The 7,954-nt window shown below is 29.4% G+C and overlaps 1 protein-coding gene across 1 annotated transcript in view; it reads right to left on the reverse strand.

The window, feature by feature from the left end:
• Window positions 1–7,954, reverse strand: part of LOC119670000 (bifunctional lysine-specific demethylase and histidyl-hydroxylase NO66-like) — a 16,481-nt gene that overhangs the window by 2,607 nt on the left and 5,920 nt on the right. The window contains exon 2 of the mRNA XM_038080076.1: window positions 709–718. The gene's annotated coding sequence lies outside the window, so the exon portion shown is untranslated. The remainder of the gene's footprint in view (window positions 1–708; window positions 719–7,954) is intronic.

Raw genomic sequence — 7,954 nt, forward strand, 5'->3', positions numbered from 1 at the left:
ATGATATATTAAGCGCATAATGCCAATGCTGCTCAACCGCACTAAATCCACAAATATTTCAAATATTTTTCAAACTCAATTTGTTGAATAAATGCGTAATTGAAAATAAATTAAATAAAACTAAATTTAAAACAAATAAAAATTTTAGCTTATGCGAGTAATTAATCATAGAATAAATCCATTTCGATATGGATTTATGTATTAAAGTATGGAAATATAATCGCGTTTAATTAAATTAAAGTATCTATATTTACTAATATTCTGCTATATAAATGAATAATTGTATAAAATTAATAATACTGAGTATTAATGTAAGGATTATTAAATTAATTTAATTTGTAACGCTTGAACCTAAAAATAAATTTATAAGTTGTATATAAAACATGACTTTAAGAACTAAAATAGCAAAATATTAATTATATTTAAAATCCTTAAAGAAGTTTTTCGAACAGTAGTGAACTACAACAACAAAAAATCATTTTATATTATTTTCATTAATTGAATTTTTGGCTGACCATATAATATTGTCAAATACCCATCTTCAGTGGTCTTGGAAATAATTCTTGTATTTAATTATTCGTAAATAATTTTTTGAGACTGCAAATACCAGTAATAGAACTAGTCCCCTGACAAATTTGAAGCTCAGAGTCAGCGTACATTAGCCAACTGACCCAAAGCCGTACTTGACTTCAATGTTTAAAGTTGGAGTTTTGTTAATGTGTGAGTTTATTGACAAATTCACTTGCTGTGTATACTAGACTGAAATCATGAACCATTTGATAAACCATATGATAAACCATATAACATATGCCAGAATTTATTTTTAATAATTAATATAAATGCCATGAAATTATCTACCAGATTATAATAAAATAATAAAAATTTCATTCCAACAATATTTCTGTTTTGTGTTATCAACACTCTACATTTTTAACTAAACTATACTATCGGTATAGTATTCGTATTAATTTTGTTGAATGGAGGGCCAATTTTTTACTATATGATTAAAAAATGTTTCTTTAATATATGCTCAGTTTTAAAAATTTTCTGCAGTTTTAAAACCTAAACTAAGTTTATAATTAGGTTTGTCGTTCGATTACTTATTCATAATCACATTTAAGGGCTTTTAGATTTAATATCTTTTTATTTATAATTGAATATATACTTCAAATCATATCTTAGTTGGACAATATTAATATAATTTTAATATAATTGAAAATATATATATAATGATATATTGTAATAATGCTATCCATATGACGATTTCCATCAGTTCATTTGAAATTGTTTTGACTATTCTTTAACTTAATTGTCATTCACTGAGGTGATTATTATTATTATGTGCCTTTTTCGAATTAATGCATCTGGGCATTTTTACTCTTTGATATCTGAGGGATTCTGCAGAGTCCCACACATCTCACTGACTAATTTGTGTATTCCTCATAAGAGCACAACAACGAAAGCCTGGCAACGAGGCTAAGAGATAAAGTTAATATCATTTAAATTAGTTCTACTTTAAGGTAACGGAATATTTAATATTTAATATCTCACTTTATGGCAATAGAATTTTATTCATTCAGCTTTAATACTATTAAATAAGAAAATTCTTAATTTACAGATACGATTTATATGATGCAGATTTATTTAGATATGAGTTATAGTGCACCACACCACGAATATCATAACCTTGATATTCGTCAGCATAACCTTGATTTTGGACCGACTTTGGCGTTCTCTTTTCGGTTTCGGCTCACCTTCTAAGCACCATTCGCTCGATTGTTATTTGGTGGGCATGTCAAATTCATAGACCCATGTCTCGTCACCAGTAATGATGCGTTCAATGAATGTGGGTTCACTATCTGCGTTGGAAATGATCTCTTTGACCACATCACAACGACGTTTTTTTTTAATTGAAATTCAACTTAAAATTGCCACACGAAAAGTTTTCAACTTATTTGTATAGACGCCAAACAAAAACTAATCGACTATACTACTAGACTACTACTAGACTATACTACAATTATCTCTTATCTCAAATTAATGAAACTTTAATTTAATATTTAATTTAAGCAACTTCTAGTCTTAAGGTTTGTCGACTATTTAGTTAACTGTGTAAATATTATTCTCTATTTAATATGAATGAATACACATTTTTTTTAAAAGTGCTACAAAATTGTTTTTCTTGATTTCTATTCCCTTCTCGAAGAGAAGAAGAAGAAGAATATTTTTATAAAGACCTTAGCTAAACAAATGGAACAATAAAAGTAAAAATTCAATTTCCTTTTCAGTTTTGAAGTACATCCAAATTCTTGCTAAATCGGCCCTCGAAAGCTTGTTTATTAAATTGAATGGTCGCTCAATTATAAAGTTTTGATACTGATTACAGCTTACAGTGCATAATCATCGCCATAACTTCAAATGAGTTTTAATTTCTAAGACAAACAATAGTAATTGTGTCATGAACTCCTCGCAGTACGAGTAGCAAACAGAGCTTTACGGAGGACCATGACTAACGTGTCGTATCTTAAATCAATCTCATAAATAGGGTATTGTGGGCGTGGATGCTAACAAAACAGCAAAGTGAAGCACTGCCTACTTGAGTCAACAACTCAATGCTGTAATGATGATTTCTGCCAACAGCGAAGTAATGAAAGTATTTGCTGTGCTAAGCACAAATTTATAACACATTAAATTCCAGGGAACTGAAGTATTAGAAAGTGTATAGCAAGAAGAAGAAACGCTCTATTTAAATATGCAGCGCACGCTCTATTTACATATTTTTACTTTCACTTTAATAGGAATCACTCGGAATACGTGAAGAAGTTCTGAAATAGTAAAAGTGAGAGGACACATTCACTATTCAATGTGCTTTAAGTCTGCAGCAAAATGACTTTTAATCTTTGGCAAAATGTTCCTGACATGTGACAAAAAAAAAAAACAAAAAAAACCAGATAAAGTAAAGGAAAATATTTTTGTTAGGAAGTAAAGTGAGGAAAAGGGTTTTCTTTACCAAATTTACAATTTATTTGAAATAATGACTGTTTGCTTTGGACAGAAAGGAGCAGAGTTAACTAAAACATATTTCAGCACAGCGAAAAAGATTGAAATATGATATGTTGTGATTATTATTCCATATTGCTTTCTTAGTCAGTAAATAAGCATCAAATCAATCAATCATCTTAAATCTTGAAGAATAAAAAAAAGAAAAAAACCAAATATAAAAAAATCTTTTGCTTTAAAATGTGTACAAATCCTGCTGTGGTAGCACTCATTGTGATTCCCCCGCTAGGTTATGTTATCCATGCATGTGTGTCCGTTTCCGACGATATAATTCTGCTTGTAAAGGAAAAGTGTGTCTCTAGGTTATGAAAAAGTTATGGTCTTTGTGTTCATATTTTATAGAAATTTTCTCTTTTAGAAGGCAAAATTTAATGCTTCCCAAGTTTTTTTTATAAATTCCTTTTTTTCATATTACACAAAAGTAATTGATGTCCTTTTTTGTTTGAGATTGTGCTGATATCTTTGCTTTTCCCTTGGTTATAAATATTGTGGATGTTTGTAGGACAAAATGTTTTTGTTGATTTTTAAAATTGATGAGCTTCAATTAAATTAGAAATTGCTAATAATTTTCCAGATTGAAATATGACTTGGTTTGTGTTTGTTTAAAGCTAAAAATTATTTACAAAGCTGGCCACAATATAAATGATGATGGTTGGGTAATAAACATGATGTTAAATTTAAACGTTTTTATAAATGTCAGAATAAAGTAAAATGTCAGGTTACGCTTAGAGATACATAATTGTGCATAGTCTTTTAAAGTATCTCTAAAAATAATATGACTTAAAATAGTTAGCATGTATGTATCATACACCTAGGAGGTGTGTGTCAGGTTATATTTATGTATATATGATAGATATACATTAAGACCGAAAAGTTTTCGGAAATTCTCATTTAAAATTCGCGCGCTGTATATTTTTCGATATTTTAAGTTTATGTAGTTTGGCAGCACTGTCCTTAATTACTATGCCAAAAATGAGCGCGATCTGTCAGACAGTTCGTTTACGGCAGCTGTTGAAACCAGTTCACCTCAGTAGGGCGTTGCGAAAAAAACAATGGAAAAAAATATTGAACAAAGAGTTTGCATCAAATTTTGTGTTTCGAACGAAATTTCGTGTGCAGAATCGTTGCGAATGCTACAAAAGGCTTATGGGGAATCAGTTTTATCGAAAACTCAAGTTTATGAGTGGTACAAAGCCTTCCAGGACGGTCGTACGACCGTCGAAGACATTTCGCAACGCACTACTGAGGTGAACTGGTTTCAACAGCTGCCGTAAACGAACTGTCTGACAGATCGAGCTCATTTTTGGCATAGTAATTAAGGACAGTGCTGCCAAACTACATAAACTTAAAATATCGAAAAATATACAGCGCGCGAATTTTAAATGAGAATTTCCGAAAACTTTTCAGTCTTAATGTAAGTATATATACTATATAGAAGTTTCTTTAGAAATATGGAATTCAAGGTAATTATCACAGTTAGGAATTATCTTTCACGTTAAATTTTAACAAAATTAAATATCATATATATTTTATGATATATAATATGTAAAGGTAACATATTTTTGGAGATATATGACTTAAGTTAATTATAACGTAAGTGTCTCTCATTTGGGAGATATTTTTCAAATCGAGTTTTAACAAACCAAAATGTCAGTATACACTTAGATATATTTTTTCTCATATAATATTAAATAACTTCTGTAGAGATATCTTCCTTAAGAAAATAGCAAGTAACTTTAATATATATTTAATTATATGTAATATATAGAAGTTTTTTAGAGATATATTACTTAAGTTGATTATCATGAAAGTGTCTTCCACGTTGAATTTTAATAAAGCAAAATGTCAAGTTATATTTATACATATAAGTGTATATAATAATACATAGAAATTTCCTTTAAAATATATAACTCAAGTGAATTATCATGCAAGTGCCTTTCGACTGTGAAGTATCTATTATATTGAATTCTAATTAACTGAAGTATCAGTGGGAAAAGTCTGGGTAGATAAGAAATTGTTTTCCTTAAGACTCCCCTCGCTTCAGCTACTTCAATTGGAACTGCGCCCGCTTTATAATATACCATATTACCGGTACTGACAAATCACTACGTATTAAAAAAGTAAGCAATATGATCTGATTTACCTCGCCACTTCTGTTAGGTTGTGACTTTGCTGTCAAAGAGAAAATTTTACTCGTGTTTGTGTGTCAGTACCTATCATTGGCAAGGAGCAGCCAATTTTTCTTCCATTTGTTCTAACTAATTAAAAAGAAATTAATTACGTTTATTTACTAATTTGACAGAGTTTTCATACTTCAGTATTAGGACAATAACGAAATCTTTAAACTTGTCAGGTTAGTTCTCTTATGCCTAAATGTATGGGTCCCGCACAAGAATAATAATGCTGTCTTTTAAATTTAGTATATGGAGGCTATCTTAACCATGTTAGCACAAGAGGTAGTTGTTTCAGCTCAATTAGGGTTTACTGCACAAGGCTAACACTTCAACGTAATCTAACGTAACCTTAGTGTCAGTAGATTTAAAAATTTTTAATAAGCTTCAAAACTATTCACTATAATTCTTTTAATTTATATCACATATCAATAAATGACCTAAACAATAATATTAATACAAATTCCTTTCTATTTTTTTCTTTATAGAACTTCAAACATGGATAGCTGATTCTACGATTTATTATATTGTGCAGCCCCTTATGAGCGCCGCTGCCATATGCAAATATGGATTGGACTCGGTGGCAAAATATATTACATTGGAGCATACTCAATCCTGGGAGCATTGTGTGGCTACCCATATGATTCACTAAGTAGTTATGCTGAAAAGAAAAAAAAACTAAGTGCAAATAATAATTTAGCATTTAATCACAAAACGTATCACTTCACAAAAGTAGTTAACAGCAGGTCACCATTGTCGTCATTAGTCGCAAATCTAAAACGCCAACAATTATTAATACTATATAATATATAGATACATAAATACATATGTAAAAAAAAGCATATACATACATATATATACGATTATTATCGAATAGTGTTGTAATACGTCGATCTTCCCTATAACTTTTTTATACGCAACTCGAATAGTTATTAACTCATTACCATATATATATGTAATATATAACTACATTATATATATAAATAAACATATAGCGCAACGCACTTAGACAAAACATCATCAGTTGAAGTCAGTACAATCGAATAATCCATTACAGTATAAGTGCTACTTTTGATACAAGGAGTCTTAGTATATCACTACGATAATAATAATTCGATAATAAACTTTACAATACTACCAGTTGAAGTGATGAGAACAATCTGAAGAGAAAGTGCTACACTCAACCGAACAATATCCTTAACACTGGTACGCACAAAACTGTTGCAGTATAAGACATTGACTGAAGGATATCTTTCCTGGTGAGGAGTTTATACGCCACAGGACAGAAGGGACTTGAAATTGAAGGAAAAGCAGTTATTCAGAGAATAATTAATAAACCACAACAGAGCTAAGATCAAATCACAAGTATGCATTAACTTTTTAAAAATTCTCATATAACAATACATTTTACAAGCACATAATTAGAATTAGATTACTTATGTATATATAGTATAACATTTAATATTAAAATTAAAGATTTAGCATAACATGTTCTTATATATAAACAAATATTTTATTGTATATTAAAAAACATTAACTAACTTCGATGCTGCAGAAAGAAACTACTTAAACTAAATTGAGTGGCTCTATTGGTCTTCAAACAATGAGATCAAGTCAAGTTCCTACTGTCAAGACCCGAGTTCCCACTGTCAAGTTAATTACTTTTATGTCACATCAAGGTTGCGTAGGTACCCAGAGACAATATCTTCCATTCAACTGTTACTTATTACACATTTCTTCCTTGGCTGCTTAGTTTTGGCTTTCAGGTTAATTACTGACAGAGACAATGTCTTCCATTCAACTGTTACTTATTACACATTTCTTCCTCGACTGCTCAGCTTTGGTTAACAGAAGAGACTGATTTGTAGGGAAGTCTTTATTTTAAAGAATTTCAGGTTGATTATCAGTAAGAACACAAATGATCTGTTAAACGACATAACCTCAATCGCATAGATGTAGCTCAATTGTAAGGTTTCTTGTGACATATGTGATATTAAAATGGCAAATAATTGGTGGTAATAAAAGACAGAATGGATTAGTCAATCCAATCATCCAAACGTTACTGTTGTCCAAAATTTGAGCTTCAATGTGGAAACTAGTAAGCCTAGTGTTACACTCCTCGTTTTGTTTCAGTTGCCTGTATCTTGAAATGGGGTATAGACTTATGGAGTTTATGTAACAGTAGTGTTGAGAAGATAGCTAATGTCGTTCATTGTTTTCATAATCAATTGTTTTGATTTCTAATATTATAGTAGACATTTTTTTATTAATTTCAAATTCTTCTCTTCCTAACTTAATTGTGAAGACTTGTATATTCGTACTATAAATTTAACAGAGTATTATGGAAGATTTCTGGTTATGTTTTCGAAAGGACCACTTTCATACTACTGTACTATAACAAAGTATAATAAAAATTGTGCATAATTATAAAATAAATTAAATCAAAATAAAATTAAAAGTTTTTGAAAAAATATATTAAAACCTTTGATATAAATAAAATCTTAAATTTTTAAAAAACTATAATATAATATACTAAATGTAATCTATATACTGAGCTGGACTTCTCCATTTAACTTTAAATATTCTTTAAATAATTCATTTTAATTATGAGTTCATATATCTGTTTTGTATCAAATATGTTGAAATACATATCCTTCTACATATTTATTTCGTATATATCAAAATTTATACACTTCCGATAAGTTTTGACGGTAATATCTGGT

Source organism: Teleopsis dalmanni, chromosome 1 (assembly GCF_002237135.1).
Source record: "Teleopsis dalmanni isolate 2A chromosome 1, ASM223713v2, whole genome shotgun sequence".
Lineage (NCBI taxonomy): Eukaryota > Metazoa > Arthropoda > Insecta > Diptera > Diopsidae > Teleopsis > Teleopsis dalmanni.